Source organism: Chlorocebus sabaeus, chromosome 22 (assembly GCF_047675955.1).
Source record: "Chlorocebus sabaeus isolate Y175 chromosome 22, mChlSab1.0.hap1, whole genome shotgun sequence".
NCBI classification, from domain to species: domain Eukaryota; kingdom Metazoa; phylum Chordata; class Mammalia; order Primates; family Cercopithecidae; genus Chlorocebus; species Chlorocebus sabaeus.
This window is the reverse complement of record NC_132925.1, coordinates 30,750,832-30,771,664: the sequence shown is the minus strand read 5'-3', so window position 1 is coordinate 30,771,664 and position 20,833 is coordinate 30,750,832.

Below are 20,833 nucleotides of genomic sequence, written 5' to 3'. Positions count from 1 at the left end.
CATTCTAACATTGCTATAAGTACGTGAGACTAGGCAGTTTATAAAGAAAAGATGTTTAATTGGCTCATGGTTCCACAGGCTATACATGAAGTATAATGCTAGTATCTGCATGTTTTCTGGGGAGGCTTCAGGAAACTTATGATTGTGGTAGAAGGTGAAAAAGGAGCAGGCACATCACATGACTGAAGCAGGAGCAAGGGGGAGCGGGGAGGTGCCACATACTTTTAAACAACCAAATCTCGTGAGAACTCACTCACTGCCATTAGAGCAGGATGAAGGGGATAGTGTTAAACCATTCATGAGAAATTCACCCCAATGATTGAATTACCTCAAACCAGGTCCCCACCTCCAACACTGGGGATTACATTTCAATGTGAGATTTGGGTGGAGACACATTCAAACTATATCATTTTGTCCTGACCCCTCCCAAATTTTATGTCCTTCTCACATTTTAAGATATAATCATGCCTTCCTAATAATCCTCAAAGTCTTAACTTGTTCCAGCATTAACCGAAAAGTCCAAAGTCTTTTCTGAGACAAAGCTAGTTCCTTTTGCCTATGAGCCTGCAACATCAAAAACAAGTTAGTTACTTCTAAGATACCATGGGGTTATGGGTCTTGGGTAAATATTTCCATTCCAAAAGGGAGAAATTGACCAAGAGAAAGATGCTGTGGGTCCCATGTAAGTCCAAAACCCAACAGGGCAGTCATTAAATCTTAAAGCTCCAAAATAATCTTTGACTCCATGTCTTACATCCATGGCAGCCTGATGCAAGGGGTGGGCTCCTAAGGCCTTGAACAGCTGTGCCCCTGTGGTTTTGCAGTATTCAACCCCTGCAGCTACTCTCACAGGGTGTAGCTGAATGCTTCCAGCTTTCCCAGGCACAGGGTATAAGCTGCTGATGGATCTACCATTCTGGAGTCTGGAGGGTGGTGGCTGTCTTCTCACAGCTCCACTGGGCAGGGCCCCAGTAGGGACTCTGTGTGAGGACTCCAACCCCACATTCCCCCTCTACACTGCCCTAGTAGAGGTTCTCCATGAGGACTCTGCCCCTGCAGCAGGCCTGGGCACCCATGCTTTTCCATACACCCTCTGAAATCTAGGTGGAGACTTCCAAACCTCAACTCTTGCACTCTACATGCCTGCAGGCTTAGCAACACATGGAAACTACCAAGGCTTATGGCTTGCCCTCTCTGAAGCAGCAGCTCGAGCTGTACCTGGGCCCATCTGAGCCATGGCTGGAAGTAGAGTTACTGGGAAACAGGGAGCAGTGTCCCAAGACTGCATAAGATAGTGGGGCCATGGGCCTGGCCCTTGAAACCATTCAGTCCTCCAGACCTTGGGGCCTATGAGGGGCTGGGCTGCCCTGAAGGTCTCTGAAATGCTTTCTAGGCCGTTTCTTCATTGTCTTCGCTATTAGCATTTGGCTCCCATTTGCTTATACAAATTTCTGCAGGCTGCTTGAATTCCTCCTCTGAAAATGGGACTTTTTTCTACCACATGGCCAGGCTGCAACTTTTCAAACTTTTATGCTGTGCTTCCCCTTTAAATATAAGTTCCAACTTTAGATCACTTATTTGCCCAAGCACATGAGCATACATTGTTAGAAGCAACCACATTACAGCTTCAACTACTTTGCTGCTTAGAAATTTCTTCTGCCAGATACCCTAAACCAAACCTCTCAAGTTCAAACTTCTACAGTTCTCTAGGGCAGGGGCACAATGTAGCCAAGTTATTTTGCTATGTCATAACAAAAGTGACCTTTGCTCCAGTTCCCAGTAAGTTCCTCATTTCTATCTGAGCCCTCCTCAGCCTGGACTTCATTGTCCATATCACTATTAGTATTATGGTCACAACCATTTAACCAGTCTCTAAGATGTTCCAGACTGTAACTAATCATCCTGTCTTTTGAGCCCTCCAGACTTTTCCAAACTCTATCTGTTACCCAAATCCAAAACTGCTTCTACATTGATATGGTTTTGCTGTGTCCCCACTCAAATCTCATCTTGAATTTTAGCTCCCATAGTTCCCACATGTTGTGGGAGGAACCCAGTGGGAGATAATTGAATCATGGGGGCGGTTTCCTCCATAATGTTCTTGTGGTAGTGAATAAGTCTCACAAGATCTGAAGGTTTTATAAGGGGAAACCTCTTTTGCTTGACTGTCATTTCTCTCTTGCTTGCTGCTATGTAAGATGTGCCTTTCGACTTCTGCCATAATTGTGAGGCCTCCCCAGCCATGTCTAACTGTGAGTCCATTAAACCTCTTTTTTTCATAAGTTATTCAGTCTCAGATATGGCTTTATCAGCAGCATGAAAATGAACTAATAGAGTAAATTAGTACTGGGAGTGGAGTGCTGCTCTAAAGATACCCGAAAATGTGGAAGTGATGGTGGAACTGGGTAACAAGCAGAGGATGGAACAGTTTGGAGGGCTGAGGAAAATGTTGGAAAGTTTGGAACTTCCTAGACACTTGTTGAATGGCTTTGACCAAAATGCTGATAATAATATGGACAATGAAGTCCAGGCTGACGTGGTCTCAGATGGAGATGAGGAACTTGTTGGGAACTTGAGCAAAGGTGACTCTTGCTGTGCTTTAGCAAAGAGACTGGCAGCATTTTTCCCCAGCCCTAGAGATCTATGGAACTTTGAACTTGAAAGAGATGAATTAGAGTATCTGGCAGAAGAAATTTCTAAGTAGCAAAGCATTGAAGAGGAAGTGGAGCATAAAAGTTTTGAAAATTTGCAGCCTGACAATATGACAGAAAAGAAAAACCCATTTCCTGAGGAGAAATTCAAGCTGGCTGCAGAAGTTTGCATAAGTAACCAAGAGCCAAATGTGAATCACCAAGACAATGGGGAAAATGTCTCCAGGGCATGTCAGAGACTTTTGCAGCAGCCCCTTCCATCATAGGCCTGGAGGCCTAGGAGGAAAAAATGGTTTTGTAGACTAGGCCCAGGGCCCCCCCTGCTGTTACAGCCTAGGAACTTAGAGCCCTGTGTCCCAGACACTTCAGCCATGGCTAAAAGGGGCCAAGGTATGGCTCAGGTCATTTCTTCAGAAGGTGCAAGTCCCAAGCCTTGGCAAATTACATGTGGTATTGAGCCTGTGGGTGCACAGAAGTCAAGAATTGAGGTTTGGGAACTTCTGCCTAGATTTCAGAGGATGTATGGAAATTCCTGAATTCCCAGGCAAAAGTTTGCTACAGGGGCAGGGCCTGCACTTCTGCAAGGGCAGTGTGGAAGGGAAATGTGGGGTTTAAGCTTCCACAGTATCCCCACTGGGGCACTGCCTAGGGGTGCTGTGAGGAGAAAGCCACCATCTTCCAGAATGCAGAATGGTAGATCCACTGACAGCTTGCACCATGTACCTGGAAAAGCTGCAGATACTCAATGCTAGCCCATGAAAGCAGCCAGGAGGAGGCCGTACCCTGCAAAGCCTCAGCAGTCCAAGACCATGGGAACCCACATCTTGCATCAGTGTGACCTGGATATGAGACATGGAGTCAAAGGAGATCATTTTGGAGCTTTAAGATTTGACTGCCCTGTTGGATTTTGGACTTGCATGGGGCCTTCAGCTGCTCCATTTGGCCAACTTCTCCCATTTGGAATGGGTACATTAATCCAATGTTTGTACCTTTATTGTGTCTAGAAAGTAACTAACTTGCCTTTGATTTTAAGGTCTCATAGGTGGAAGGGGCTTGACTTATCTCAGATGAGAATTTGGACTTTGAACTTCTGAGTTAATTCTGAAATGAGTTAATACTTTGTGGGGACTGTTGGAAAGGCATGATTGGTTTTGAAATGTGAAGACATGAGATTTGTGAGGGGCCAAGGGTGGAATGATATGGTTTGGCTGTGTCCCCACCCAAATCTCATCTTTAATTGTAGCTGCCATAATTCCCACATGTTATGGGAGGGACCTGGTAGGAGATAATTGAATCATGGGGGTGGTTTTCCCCATACTATTCTCATGGTAGTGAATAAGTCTCAGGAGATCTGAAGGTTTTATAGGGGGAAACTTCTTTTGACTGACTCTTATTTCTCTTTTACCTGCTGCCATGTAAGATGTCCCTGGCTCTTCCACCATGTTTGTGAGGCCTCCCCAGCCATGTGGAACTGAGAGTCAATTAAACTTCTTTCCTTTATAAATACCCAGTTTCAGGTATGTCTTTATTAGCAATGTGAGAACAGACTAATACACACATTTTCAGATATCTTTATAGCAATTTCCCACTCTTCGTACCAATTTTCTGTATTAGTTCCTTCTCTCGTTGTTGTAAAGCAATATCTGAGACTAGTCACTTTTTAAAGAAAAGTAGTTTAATTGGCTCACATTTCTGCAGGCTGTACAGGTATCATGATGCTGGCATCCTTCAGCTTCTGGGGATGCCTCAGGAAACTTATGACAGAAAGAAAAGGGGAAGCAGGCACATCACATGGCTGGAACAGGAGCTAGAGCGTGGAGAGGGAGGTGCTACACACTTTTAAACAACCAGATCTTATGAGGACTCATTGCCATGAGAGCAACACCAAGGGAATGGTGCTAAAGCATTCATGAGAAATGATCCAGTTGCCTCAAACCAGGTCCCACCTCCAACACTCAGGACTCTTTCTCTTTCTTTCCTCCTTTCCTTCCCTCCTTCCCTCCTTCCCTTCTTTCTTTCTTGCTTTCTTGCTCTTTTCTTTCTCTCTCTCTCTCTCTCTCTCTCTCCCCGTCCCTCCCTCCCTCCCTCCCTCCCTCCTTTCCTTCCTTCCTTCCTTCCTTCCTTCCTTCCTTCCTTCCTTCCTTCCTTCCTTCCTTCCTTCCTTCTTTCCTTCCTTCCTTCCTTCCTCCTTCCTTCTCTGTTTTCACTCCTGTTCCCCAGGCTGGAGTGCAATGACACAATCTCTGCTCACTGCAACTCTGCCTCCCAGGTTCAAGTGATTCTCCTGTCTCAGCGTCCTGAGTAGCTGGGATTACAGGCAAGTGCCACCACACCCAGCTAATTTTTTTTTGTATTTAGTAGAGATGGGGTTTCACCATGTTGGTTGGGCTGGTCTCAAACTCCCGACCTCAGGTGATCCACCCGCCTTGGTCTCTCAAAGTGTTGGGATTACAGACGTGAGCCACAGCACCCAGCCTGGGACTTTTCAATATCAGATTTGGGCAGGTACACACACCCAAAATATATCATCCCTCCTCTTCAATTTTTTGGAAGAGTTTGAGAAAGATTGGTATTAGTTCTTTAGATATTTGGTAGAATTTATCAGTGAAGCTATCAAGTCCTGAGCTTTTATTTAGGAATGTGTTGTTTAATTTTCACATATTTGTGAATTTTTAGAAGTATCTTCTATTGATTTCGAGTTTCATATCATTATGGAAGGAAAATACTTTATATAATTTTAATCTTCTTAAATTTGTTAACGCTTGTTTTATGACCTGAAGCATGATCTATTGAGAATGTTCTGTTTGTGTTTGAGAAGAATGTGTTTTCTGCTGCTGTAAATGTCTGTTAGGTTAATTTTGTCTGAAGTTGAATGTTTCTTTGTTAATTTTTCTGTCTCATTTATTTGTCTAGTGCTGTCAGAGTATTGATGAACCCCACTGTTATTGTACTGCTATGTATCTATTTTTTTAGCTCTAGTAAAATTTGTTTTATGAATCTGGGTGCTCAGGTGTTGGGTTCATATATATTTAGGATTGTTATATTCTTTTGGTGAATTGATCTTTTTGTCATTAAATAATGACTTTCTTTAATTTATTTAACTGTTTTCTTTAAATTTTTTTACTTAAAGTCTCTTTTGTCTGACCTAAGTATAGATACTCCTGCTTGCTTTTGGTTTGTTTGTATGGAATATCTTTTTCCACCCCTTTACTTTCAGGCTATATGTGTTTTTGCCAGTAAGGTGAGTCTCTTGTAAATAGCATATAGTTGTATCGTGTTTTATTTCAATCCAGTTCACCAATCTATGTATTGTAAGTGGAGGATTTAGTCCATTTACATTCAGGGTTAATTTTTATATGTGATGTTTTGTTTCTCTCATATTGTTGGTTGTTATATATTTGTTTTATTAATTTTTTTAAATTTTTCTGTCTTTGTGGTTTGGTGGAGTTCTGTTTTTGTATTGCCATTTGACTCCTTTCTCTTCCTCCTCTGTGTAATTTTTAAATAATATCTGTGAATTTTATTTTATACTTTTGTTTGTTTTAATGATGGCAAACATGAAACTTTTGTCTTCATGTTTATGGCTTCTTTGAGCAGTTGTCAGTCTGGGTGAGTGTTGATTAATTTTCTGTGTTTGCTTGTCCAGGAAAGACTTTATTTCTTCTTCATTTATCAAGTTTATTTTAGCTGGATATAACATTTTTGGCTGACAGTTTTTTTCTTCTTTTAGCACTTTGAAAATAACATCCAATTCTCTTCAGTCATGTAAGGTTTCTGCTGAGAATTCTGCTGTTAGTCTGATTGGGTTTTATTTATAGGTGAGTTCATGCTTTAGACAAACATGAAAGACAAACATGATGATTATATGGTATTGTCGTCTGTTTTGCAATTTATTTTCTCGGTGATTTTTGGGACTGCTGTATCTGGATGTCTAAATCTCCTGCTAGACTAGGGACGTTTTCATCAATTATTTCCTTAAATAGGTTTTCTAAATTTTTTGCTTTTTTTGTTTCCCTCAGGAATACCCATGATTCATAAGTTTGGTTGCTTTATGTAGTCCCATACTTTTCAAAGGCTTTGTTCATTCTTTTTAATTCTTTTTTAAAATTTTTTCCACCTGCATTTATTAAAAAGGCCTGTCTTCAAGTTCTGAGATTCTTTATTCTTTTTCTACTTTGTTATTGAAACTTTCAAATGTATTTTGTAATTCCTTTAATGAATTTTTTATTTTTAGAAGTTCTTTTTGTTTTTGTGAAAGATATATATCTCCTTACTACGTTTCTTCTTCATATTCTGAATTGATTTTCTGATTTCTTCATCCTGGTTTTCAGATTTCTCTGGCATCTCAGTGATCTTTTTAAAATTAATATTTTGGTTTCTTTATCTGGCATTTTTAGAATTTTTTTTTTTTTTTGGGTTAGCATCTATTGCTAAAAAATTACTGTGTTTCTTTGAAGGTGTCATAATATCTTTCTTTCTTATACTTCCAGCGTTATTATGCTGATTTCTTCACAACTGGAGAAACAGTCTTTTTTTTTGGCTGTTTTTTGAATTTACTTTTTTTACAATGGTGTATTTTTTTTTTTCCTGGAAATGTGACTATCGTGTATACTGAATTGGGCTGTTTGACTCTGCTTCTAGATATGTTCAGTGGCAAAGACTCTGTATGATTTTCTTTGTTATAAATAGCCTTAGTGAGATGACTTTTTCAAATGTCAGTTTTAACAGTAGTGTACCAGACAGATGAGCAGGCTCATAGCCTCTTGAATAGCTGAGGTAGCAAGATGCAATGGTTGTAGTAGAAGTTGCAAAAAGCTTATCTTTTTCCCAAGAGGTGTGCACTTGCGTCAGCAGATGTTGTAATTAATGGGCTGTGTGGGTCAAACTCCAGGCCGATAGATGGCATTTGCAGATAGGAAATGGCTGTGGTGGTAGCAGTAGAATTTATATTTGACCTTTGTGATCTCGGAGAAGTGTTTGGGTGTCCCAGGTAATGATTTGGGCCATGGAACACTCTGTGGTCTGGGTCCCACATTCTGTCTCAGTGGAGGGTCAGGGAGGGAGCTGGTTAGAGCTGGACTGGGCAAGCCTGCACTTGGGCCTCCCAATGGCAGGCGCAAGCACTGGCCCTGATGGGGATCTGGGAGAAGTCCTCGGCTCCTGTATAGATGCCTGGGCAAGGAGTGAAACAACTGTAACTGCACCAAGGTCTCAGCCTGGGAAACTAGGGGTGACCCAGGGTACATAGCATAGGTGAGCAAGAGTGGGACATGCTTCCTTCACATGCACCAGACCCAGCAGGGCACATTCCGCTGTCTCAACTGTCGGAGACAGTTAAGTCACACACAGTTTGTTTCAGTTTGCATAGTTGCCTTGAGCTATAAAACTTGCCATGCAGGTCCAAATCATACTTCTCAGGAAAATAGCCTTCTTCTCTGGTTCCTTGAAGGATGGGGCCAAAGTCCAGCACCCATGAGTGGACACCATACTACACTTGTTTTTTCCATTCTGGCAGTGGGATCCTCTCCCCACCTGCCTGCTGATTTGAGACCCAGATCTCCATTCCCTGGCCTGAGATTCTCTAATGCCAATGGCTACTGCTGCTGCTAGTTTTCAGGATCCTGTGCAGCTTGCTCTAAACTGGGATTGAGAATGGCATCCTCGTATCAATGCTTTGGTCTGGGAAAATGTATGAGATACTGGCTAGTGCCATTCCTTCTTACAGTCTCCCAGCCACTCCTCAAGTTAGATCCAGGGATGGGGAAGGTCAAGGTGCTCTCTTGTTGCCTGGATTACATGGTTCCTCTGTAAGAAGTGGATTGCAGAGAGACACTCATTCCCCTTCTTCTGTATTGAGGATTCACTCACAGTTTTCAGCCAGATTGCAACATGTAGTCTGCCTGCCTACCTTCTCTTTTCTGGTATCTGAAGTTTTCTTTTGCTTTGTTGTTGAATTTCTGTGTTCCTTTTTGGATAAAAGGTCACAGTTTCAATCTCTACACACTATTTCACTTCTTCGAAATGAGTGAGGCACAGTGTAAAAGCCTCTAGCCTGCCAGCTTGGGGTCTAGGATTTCTATTTTTTAATTGTTCTTAGATCATTGCCAAACTTTTCATTTTGTGTATTGTTTTCCAAATTCTATTTCATTTTTATCCATATACTCTTACATTAATAGTTCATTAACTTCAAGACAATTATTCTGAATTCTTTGTCATTTCATAGATCTCCATTTCTTTAGCGTTCTTTATTGAAGCTTTGCTAGTTTAGTTTCTTTTGGAGGTGTCATATTTCCTGAGTCTTTTTAATCCTTGTGCCCTTGTGTTGGTTTCTGTGCATTTGAGGACACAGCCACCTTTTCTGGCTTTTACAGATGTTTTTTGACAGGAATAGATCTTCACTATTTAGTCTAGTTTGTGATTCAGGATGGGCCAACTGGTAATGACCCAGGGCAGGTAGAGTTGCTTTTGGGTTCTCTAGATGACTTCAGTAGTTGTCTCCCTCCCTGGTTGGGGTCCTGCAATAGTGTATAAGGCTAGCTATCTAGGGATTCAAGCCAGGCAGAACTTCTTACCACCCACCACCTATGGGAGCAACTGGCTTGGGTTTTTGGGTGGTCATTGCTTTTAGCTGGTACCTTTGATTGGACACTACTGCTGGCAGGTACACAGAGCTGCCACCAAGATCTGCATGCTGTTTGCTATGGGCTTTGCTTCTTTGCTTTATTTCTACCTGATTCCAGGTAGTCTCGCTGTGCTGTTTTCCCCTGCATTCTCCATTTGGTGAGACCAATTTCCTGGAAAGCATCTGGGAATGCTAGGGAATCTGCATATCTGCCTTTGGTTCTTTTTTTCACTCTGTCAAGACCATGGTCCCTGGGGAATCCCCTCTGTGTGATGTTGTGCTGACTTGCAGATGGGAGAAGGAAGACGTGGTCAGACTGAGACCATTTCTTTTACCTTTTCTATGTGGTTTTTATTCTGTTCAGTGGATCATCTATGCAGGTTACTCAGGCTTATTTCCCATTTTTGGAGTTTTCACCAAGGTGTTATTGTCTGTGGATAGTTGCTAGTGGAACTTTCTTCGGGGGATAAGAAAGGCTGATACTTCCTAATTTACCATCTTGCTCTTCAGTTAGATTTTCAACAAAATAATTACATTGTTTTGTAATGAGATTTAAGGGGATAATATTTCATTATATTAATTACTCGCTTGTAAGACCCACTCATCATCTTCTAGGGATGCTACCTTGGATAACTAAGGTGTCATGATACAAACATTTGGTATTGTCTTAGTTACCAAATAGCATGCTTCTTCCTCATCTACTTTGCTACTTGCATCAGTCCATTTTTTTTTTTTTTTTTGAGATGGAGTCTCACTCTGTTGCCCAGTGCAGTGGCACAATCTTGGCTCACTGCAAACTCTGCCTCCCAGATTCAAGCAATTCTCTGACCTCAGCCTCCTGAGTAGCTGGGATTACAGGCACATACCACCACAACCAGCTAAATTTTTTTTGTATTTTTTAGTAGAGATGGGGTTTCACCATGTTGGCCAGACTGGTCGTGAACTCCTGACCTCAGGTTATCCACCTGCCTCAGCCTCCCACAGTGCTGGAATTACAGGCATGAGCCACCGTGCCAGGCCACACTAGTCCTTTTAACCATATTTTAACATCATGATTACAAGTTAACTTGAAATTGTATTTAATTGGTTGCTTAAGAAGAAAGTATGTTGGTATGGGCTTCTCATTCTTGCCTTCTTTTTATCATGCACTTAGCCTACCTTCCTCTCCCCACACATTTCTCAAATACTGGCCAAATATAATTGGTTCAGAACATTTCTCCTATCCTCTCTCTAGCCTCTGGTTCTGTTTCTCATCTCCTATATTGAAACTAACACCTAGACAATTTGTTTCTTGGTCATTGTCATTGTTCACCTCCAATTTCAGATCTTCAAATGATATCACACTTCTCTTTCAACACATATGCTAGTAATTCAGCTGCTCGACATGTTTACTCCTCACATTTATACAAAACACATTTAAACTCTCACTTCTCAATTTCATCTGCATTTCATCCCTTTTAGAAGAAACATCACATAAGAAAAGCATCTGCCAGAGGTCCAGTTCTTGTTTCAATTTTATTGTACTTATCTTTTTTTTTATTTTTTGACTCATTTAGTAACGGGAGAAACTATGCCAAAGTTTTGTAATACTTGGCCCTTACTGTATCAAATTACTAGTATTTCCTTAATAAATTTATACTTGCGTAAATATATTTGGGAGTAATATTTCTATATGTGTGTATGTGTAATGGATGTAATGGATTTCTATATGTGTGTATGTGTGTATGTGCATATGGATGCACATGTCACATATGTAATATGTTATTTGCAACAAGGTTAGAAGATTGGCATCTTAACTGTCAATTTTTATCAGTGAGGAAACAAACCTGCCTCTTCTTTAGCACAAAACCATCACAGAGACAGTTGTATCTTACAGTTGCTTTCAGGCGAGTGACCAGTTGTTCCTTTGCTTCCAGTTCTACTAGTGAAATTTCTACCCTGGACCAGAAATACTCCAAAGCAAGAATTTACTCTTTCAGTACTTCCAGACTATAACCCAGGTCATAGATTTTATCTTAAGAACTCAGTTTTTCTTTCATTTAATTTTATCCGTGTGATAGTTTCTTGTTCTCTACTTCAGCCTCAGAATTCACTCAAGTATATGTAAGTAACTGCTAATGATGCAGCCGGGAATATATGAATAAGAAGACAGGCTATTTTGGTAGCTAAGCAACAGGCCTAGAGTGATACATTATAATCTGCATTACTTTGTGACCCCCAGCCACTTTTTGCCTTATTTCTGGTAAGTAGGGGCTAGTGGGCTGATAGTGGGTATTGACGTGGCTTGTAATAGGCAAAAAGTATTTATTCCTTAAATCACAGAATCCCACTTTCATCTTCAGAAACTTTCTCAGTCTGAATTTTATATTCAAGGCTCCCTCTGTGCTTGAAGAATATCTAAAAATTACTTTGTATGTCATTGTTTTTTTCTCCTTCAGATGTAGGGTTATCCATTGATTCTATCTGCTGTTGTTAACCTCATTGTATGTGACCCCAGGAAATTCATAAACCTATCTACTTCGTTGGGCTACTATGTCTCCTGCACAATAAAATACACAAATCAGTTTGTTTTCTATGTACTTGCTTCTATTATTTTGTCTTTCAAAGCATCTCAGTTTTCCTTCTCCCAGTTCTGCAATTATTTAAGAGTCCTGGGAAACTTATTGGCTTGAAGCTTTAAAAACACTGCTCTCATATGATGTGAAGCAGCTCTCTTGCTTGCTAAGCATACCCTATTAGTAATAATGTTTGTTTGAACTGTCTGTTATACTTATACCCTCATCTTGATTTACAAGAAAAGTTTCCTTTTGGAAATACAGACATCTAATGAATAAGAATTTTAAGTGAGGGAACTTTAACTTTTCAAACCAGTGGTGTGAATAGACCTAGGAGCACCACCTTAGCTAGATGACTATAAAAGCCCTCCAATAGTGCACGCTAAACTTTGCTCCTCAGGAAATTCTTGTACTTTAGCTCACAGTGCCTGTCAAACATGGTAATGTGTCTGTAAATTTCACCTGACAGAAAACATGTCAGTTAATCAGCAACCTCAGAAAGTAAACAAAGCTGAGTTACAGACAACAATTGCGAAGCAGCCAGAGTGTTTCATGAAGGTAGTGTTAGGAAAAACATACCAACACTAGAAGAGAAACCAAACATCATTCTCCTTAGTCTGTGTGAGAAACTGCCCTCCAGTCACTTCCAGATGCTGTGACATTAAATACTTGTCTGTATCCCTTGGCTGGTAATTAGTGGGTAAGATCATGTACCTCGCTATATCACACTTTGTCCTCAAAATCCTTTCCATCTCTCTCTCTCACATTTGATTTTAGAAACTTTAAAACAACAAGATAAGAACACACGTTGTGAAAATACAGAGAGTAATGTAACAAACACACATGTACTCACCTGGAATTTACAAATGTGGCTGTTGTCACATTTTGCATTGGACTTAAAGTGCAGATAAAATTGACATCTTTGGTTCATTTTCTCAGTCCCGTTCTTCTCCCTACTTCTCTCACAGAGGGAGCCATTTTATGAACTGAATGTAATTTTTCCAGTCAGTTTTAAAAACTTAGTTACAAATGTGTCCCTAAAACAACATATAATTTCTTTTGTTATATATGAAAGTTTACATAAATGATAGTCCCATGTACTTCACCCAACCACTTATTTCCTCACTTTGTAAACTTATACTTTTGTATCCCTGTCTTTCATTTTTTTGTTGTATATTCTTTCTCCTCATTTGTACTTATATGTAGCTTACTCCATACACTTCATTTTTTCCCTCCCTCATCTTTGTCCTATTTTCTCACTTCTAAGACAAACACACTTGATCATCTAAACTGTACAGAGGAAAGATCAGCATAGCAGGCTTCATGTATCCTCTTGCTGATAGACCTACCCAGAGATACCTTGGGTGATATAACCTCTACTACCATAGAAAAGAGCACTAAGTCTGCACCAAGAAAGGAGGAGAAGTAGATGAGCATGGAGTCTCTAACCTCTTGACTAACTCAAGTGTCTAATAATCCTCTTATGGAAAATGAGCCATCTGTGGGTGATAGGTAAGCCTTGTGAAACTTGACCAGTGAATGATGATGTGGCTGCTTAATCTTTCCTGCGGATGGAAGTAGCTGGAGTTTCTTACAACTTGTACAGGGATATAAGGGATTTGACACTTAAAAAGATCCCAGGACCCACTTTTCCCCAATAGTTTTGTGCTAGGTCTTAGAATTTCCGTAGAGAATAATAAAATTATCCTCTTTACTATGTATCTACGTATCTATTTATCTATGTATCTATCTGTATTCTGTTGTACTTTTCCAGTCCACTTACTGAACTCCCACTCAGATCAAAGAGCCATATGTATTGACTCACTGCATTCTTGACCAACTCTTGCCCTCTGCTAGGTTACCTGATGCTTTTGCCATGTGGCTTCTTCATCACATGCTCCTACCTTCAGTCAAATACTGACATTTACTAGTATTTCCTTGCATACTTTTGACTTACTTCTTCTTGTAAGATTACCAGAGAGCATACTCATACTCAGACAAATTGTCAACCTCTTCTAAGGAGTTTGAGTTACATGGGGTCCTGTTCTTCATTTTCACAGAACTTCTTTTATAGTTCATAGAGATGCTGAAGAGAGGAGAAAGGGAGGTGAGGTCCCCTTTTCTCTGACTGAATTAATAATCTTTGAACACTTCTTCTCTATGTAGTTAATCCTTGACTGAGTCACATTTTAGTCTTATCTGCCCAAATGAAGTTAACCTCTTTGAGAGGAAGGCTCACAGCTATGTCCATTCAATGTATTTATATGAAGCAGGCCTTATAAGAAGAACTCTCTATGCTCCAGGCATACTGAATGTTTTCTAGTTTCTTGATTAGAGTATGAATATACCATAGGCCCTTAAACATATGGTTACCTTTGCCTGGAACATCCCCAGTAAACCAATTTCCCCACTCTGTTATAATCTATCCCAAATGTTCATCTAAATAACTCACCTTCATATATTATGTCTCCAAAAACTATTCCTTGATATTCCAAGTCAGAGAAAAATGCTTATGACACTACTTTTATTGCTGGCTTCATTGTATGCCTCCTCAACTAGATTGCAGGCTCTGTGTCTGTCATGTTCAAGTCATACCTTGAATGACTAGCATAGAATCTATAACCTAGTAAAATGTCTTCCAATGAGCTAGCATTCTTAGATTGAGAGAGATTTTCTTTTACTCTGTCCAATAACTTTGTAGAAGCATTTAACTTTTTCCACCTCCCCCTTTTTCTTTCCCTAGACAGTTTTCTCCGGTATATTTCAGAGGAAGGAAAGTTGGTTTGCTCTTAACCTTTTTGTGAGTTAATGTGCACATTTGCCCAATCCAAGAGATTGAGAGAAACATCTTTACACATTATTAGCCACTTAAGTTTTCCTGTAAAATCTTGAGTTAAATGAGTTGAAACTTACCTTGCTAAAAAACCTTCACCTTAAGGAATATGAAACACATTAAGAAGAATCCATATTTCAATGCAAGAAAATACAAATACTGCTGCTAATACATTCACCAACATCTATGTATATTGTTTAGCATTTTTATTTTAGGATATCACATGGGTTACCAACACTAATTAACTGGTAGAAACAAGGTCCCACATGCAGAGATAAAGAGATGGCATCAATAGCTCTTGAATTAAGAAACCTGTAGATGCTTATCCATCAATGAGAAAGTATACATTAAAGTTTTAGCAGTTCAAATAATTTCTTTATACAGGAACCTTTCTTGTTCTTTGGTAGTTAGCCATTCCCATATAGACTATCCATTCCTATATAGGCTACTTGAAAACTTTGAAAACCTTGATCCCTATACTTATAGCCAAGCCAAAAACCCCTAAGAAGAGCCAAGTGATTATTTTTTTCCATCCTTTCCTGTATGGTCCTTTGTATGTGAAAAGAAGAAAACACCTGATAACTGATGTCAAACAAGTAAAGAAAAATGACCGTGAAATATACTAAATGGCAGTACTGACTCATCACAGTTACACTTACATTCTAGCTTATATTAATATAAATTCAAGTTGCTAAAAATTACTCCCACAGGCAGCTGTGTAAAGTCACTTTTTTCACTTATTTTCTTGTAATAACTGAAATTTTACAGTAATTTCTTTAAATAGTTATAGAAGAGAAAATGGAGATTATGTGCCAGTCTCCAAACTAGGAAACTTTACCTCAGTGCATTGCCTATTTCCAGAGAGCTGAGGTTCCCCTTGCTTGGGAGAGCCCACTCCTTTCCAACATTAAGTCTTGGCTCCTGCTAGGCTAGTCTCCTTATTATCTGGATAGGAACCATGGTGTACAGCACAAAAGTAGATTCTGGATTCAGACAATCCTTGCTCAGATATTCTCTCTGCTGCCTTCCAGCTGGGTTACTTTTACAATTTATTTATCACTTATATTTTACCTCCTAGACTTGCGGTGAGGATCAAGTTAGATAATGTAAGTCAGGTGTCCAGTGCTCTGGCTAACATGTAATGTTACTTAATAAACGTTAGTTCTTTCTTCTCTCCTCTGTGCCTTTGCACATTCTTTTTCCCTCTTAGTAGATTCTCTTCTTCCATCTTACCTCAAAGAATAGCACTTATAACACTTACTCTGAGAATTTCCTTATAATTCCAGTCCACACCGAGTGGCCTCCTGCTTTAAAATACTTTTTTTTTTTTTTTTTTTTTTTTTTTTTTTTTTTTTGAGACAGAGTCTCTCTGTTGTCAAGCTGGAATGCAGTGGCACCATCTTAGCTCACTGCAATCTCCGCCTCCCAGGTTCAAGCGATTCTCCTGCCTCAGCCTCCCAAGTAGCTGGGACTAAAATACTCTTATTTTTAATTGGGTCATCAGTTTGTTATTATATTTTTCTAGTTATATGTGTAAGTATATCCAGAGTATTCAATAAAAATGTCTGTAGACTTGTGGCATTTCATTTTTATGTAACTATCATAGTAACTAACATATATCTAGGTAATGCGGGTTCCATAAACTGTAGAATTGATTATTATTATGTAGGACCCACCTAGATTTATAAAATATCTAAAATGCTAACCTCTAATGTGGGACACACAGTGGCTTACCCACTTTGGGATTTATAGCTTCTAGTTAATTAAATAGTCATCCTTTGATTCTGTGAGATGACCTACTTTTTAAGATAAACTATCATCTGGTTGGGGTTTTTTTAAAACATTTTTTTCCTGCAAAAATTAAAACAAAAGCATAACTTCTCATTCTGTTATTGTGTTTGAATTTCAGTGACTTTGGATAGCTAAGCACTTGCTGTGCAGTCACTGATTCTATCCTTGAGTATTTAGATGGTAGATTTAATTTTGGTGGCATGAGAAACAAGTTTCAAGAAAATTAATCAGTAACATTCCTGCCAAATGTGGTAAAATATACTGGGGAAGAAGAACATAGAAACAGTTATTTGAAAGCTTCTAACATAAATTGAAAATATGAGATTCGGACTTAAATGTAGCCAAGTCTATTTATAAATACATGGAAAAGTTCACAGCAAAAAACATTTGCAGATTATGAGGTAAATTGAAACACTGTAATACAGACAATTTATTTGTTTCAGTTAGCTAGTATTGCTCCAAAGAAATTATTATCTATCACTCAATATATAAATTCTTCCTATGCCTCAGTCTAGAACACTATACATGGCATTGCCCATTCCAGAAGCAACTCAAGTGCAGAATAATACTCCTTAGTCTAGTTTTGTGATTTTTCCCTTTAGGGCTAAAGTGACCATTCATTACAGTTTGTTAAGGATAGTTTGGCTTATATCTGTTGTCCTGACATTAATTGTACTCACTGTCACTATCACAAGTAATTTAGTTTGGACAGTAATTTTTTCTTTATTATTTTTAGAGTTCTAATTGCAATCCTATTTGTTTTCTGTGTTCATAGCATCTTATATCCTGGGACCCATCTTCCTAGATTGTTATTTAGAGCCTGGCATAAAGTGGCTTCTCCACTCATGTTGGGCACATGGTTCACGTTTATTGAATTGTGTCCATCGAAAAGATACATTGAGATCTCAATCCCTGGAAACTATGAATGTGATGCAGATGTAACCAAATTAAGATAAGGTCATACTGGCTGAGGGTGGGCCCTAAATTCAGTGACTAGTGTCCTTATAAGGTGAGAAAGATTGGAAGACACAGAAGAGACATAGGGAGTAAGGCCATGTGAAGACCAGGGCAGACATTAGAGTCGTGTTTTCACAAGGCAAGAAACACAAAAGATTGCCAGCAACCACCAAAAGATAGAAGAAGCAAGTAAAGATAGAAGAAGCAAGAAGCAAGGAAGCAAGCTTCCTCTAAAGCCATTAGAGGAAGCATGGAAACATCCTGATTTCAGACTTCCAGTTTCCAAAACAATAAGAGATCAATTTGTTTTAAGTCACTTGGTTTGTGGTAATTTTTTATATAGCAGCTGTAAGAAACTGCTAACAATTTCCTCTATTCATCTGTTCTGAAAGATGACTGAGGGGTTCTTTGGGGCTCAAAAAGTGAAGTTTGTATACTCCATATAACCCACATCTTAATTCACAGCATCCTAAATGTATTCAGTTGACCCTTGAACAACACAGGTTTGAAGTGTGTGAGTCCATTTACACATGGAATTTTTTCAATACATATATTGGAAAATTTTTTGGAGATTTTTGACAATTTGAAAAAACTCACAGGCAAACCTCATAGCCTAGGAACGTTGAAAAATGAAGAAAAAATTAGATATGTTGTCAGTGTTTAAAATATATGTAGATACTAACTTATTTTATCATTTACTTCCCTAACATATATATGAATCTACAATAAAAAGTTAAAATTTATCAAAACATATACAAATAAATGAAGACCATATATGGCACTATTCATAGTTGAGAGAAATGTAAACAAATGTAAAGATGCAATATTAAATCATAGATGTATAAAATTAGCTGTAGTATATACCATGCTACTGTAATAATTTCATAGGCACTTCCTATTGCTAGTGCATTGAGCCCAGGTGTTGGGAGTATCCTCTTAAAAACATCATGTGATGATAATTATTTCCACATGCGCAGATTGTCTCTCCAGTAAATTGCATACTGCACTAAAAAGTGATCTATCATGGTTCTTCAGTATTTTGCATCATGCTTAGTGCAATACCATAAAACTTGAATAACACTATGGGACCCATATGAAGTGCCACAGTGATGCTAGAAGTGCTCCCAAGAAGCAAAGTCATGATATTAGCAGAAAAAGTTGAATTGCTTGATGTGTGCCTTAGATTGAGGTCTGCAGCTATGGTTGCCTGCCATTTCAGATAGATGATTCATCTTGTAAACAAACAATATAATATTATGGTCTTGATAAATACAGTACTACAAATTTATTTTCACTCCCTTATGATTTTAAATAACATTTTCTTTGCTCTAGCTTAATTTATTGTAAGAATACAATATACAATACATGCAACATACAAAATGCATTAATCAACTGTTTATGTTATTGATAAGGCTTCTGGTCAGCAGTAGGTTGTTAGCAGTTAAGTATTTGGGGAGTCAAAAGTTATATCCAGGTTTTTCACTGTGTGAGGGTCAGCATCCCTAACCCCTGTGTTGTTCAGAGGTTACCTGTACTTCAAATGAGGTAACAATCCATCCTCAGTTTTGGCTACCTTAGAAAGCCTCCTGGATTGAATCTGGCATTTGACGGAGTCTATGTTTTAAGTCAGATCATCCCAAACACACTCTTTAAATTTGGTGAAAATCTTTATAGCTAGCTTGCCTCACATGTTATGGCAACCACAGGTAAACTGACAAATTGTCAGAAACTCTTTAAAAATCTTCATATGGATAGATGAACATGGATATATCTATCTGTAATAGTGTCTATTGCCACTATCTATAAGAGTGTCTATTGTCAGTTTTGAAAATTTTATATCTATATCTGTATAGATGTAGCTGTATTTATGGATATCTATATATACATATGTCTATGTCTCTACATATGGTATTTTTCAAACAGTGTCTGTTCATCTGTCAGTTTGACATAGCTATCTGTCATTCATAAGATCAATTCAAGATATAGATATATAGGTAAAAGGGTCATTTATATACCTAGGAAAATGGTATGAATAAAAATCAACTTTTAGAATAGTCCATATTTGGACCTCATTATATTGTATAAAGATATTTCATCTTTTCTAAAGCTGACTCTATTCTATGGGAATAAATGCTCTACTAAGCTGCTGTTAAAATTTAGGGAAGACATTAAGCCTGATGGCACTAATGGCAGAGAGATCAGGAAGGGGTGGATGCTGCTGAAACCCTGCTGGGGAATGAGGAATGAGCCATCTGGACCTCCAGCTGAGACCAATTGGATCCAGACAAGAGCTGCCAGTGGGAATGGTCTGGATTTGGATGAAGTTCATCCCTGCCTAAGGAAGTGGGCTGGCCCTGGAGCAGAGAGAAAAAGATGGTCTTCTCAGAAGAAGGGACTTGGAAGACAAGTTCTCTCGGAGGTCACAGTAGGGACAGACATGTTATAATTATTAACACTGACTGAAGGCCAGCAAGATGATGAGTACTGTTGAGAACATACAAGCATTCTTGATTTCTGTCCAGAGAATCATTCTGGTAGAGAGGTCAACTCTTGGTGTTTTTTCCCCTTAAATTTTTGCTCAGCAGAGGAGTCATTTTACTGGAATCAAAGAGATCAACCATTTTCTTTTATCAACCCCATCCCAGATGTTATGTTTCCATTGAAAACAGCTTTCCTCTGTGATTGCTGTCATTGTCTCTCTACTCTCATTACTTTGTCATCAACTCTAGAATAAAAGAAACATATCCCGGATAGCCTAAATCTTTTCTAGTAGTATCTTCTGGATACTGTAGTTTAGTAAGATTATTACGGCTTCACTTTCATAAATTATGAATTTACTAGGTTTGTATGGGTACCTCATTAATTCTAGAACAGGCAAAAAGGAACTCTGAAAAAACTCTCATTCTTTATTATAGTCCATTCATTGGGTTTGCTATGGTTTGAATGTGCCCCCAAAATGTATGCGTTAGAAATGTAATCCCCAATGAAACAGTGTTGGTAGGTGGTTGGGTCACGAGGGCTCTACCATCAAGAATAGATTAATTCCATTCCTGAGGGCATTAGGGCTTCGAGGCTGCCAGTCTGATTTCTTGCTCTCTTGATGTGTGATGCCTTCTGCCATATTATGACACAGTAAGAAGGCCCTCACTACGTGTGGTCCCTTGATCTTAGACTTCCCAGCCTCCAGAATGGGAAGAAATAAACATCTGTTCTCTATAAATTACCCAGTCTGTGACATTCTGTTTGAGTAACCCCAAATGGACTAAGACCGAGTTCAAAATGTGCTCTTGGTGAAATTTTGTCTAAATATGTGATATTTTTAGGGTTACAATTTTTTTTCTTCCAGCTTTATTAAAGTCAAATTATGTATATTCAAAGGGTACAATGTGATAATTTGATATGTGTATACATTGTGAAATGTTTACCA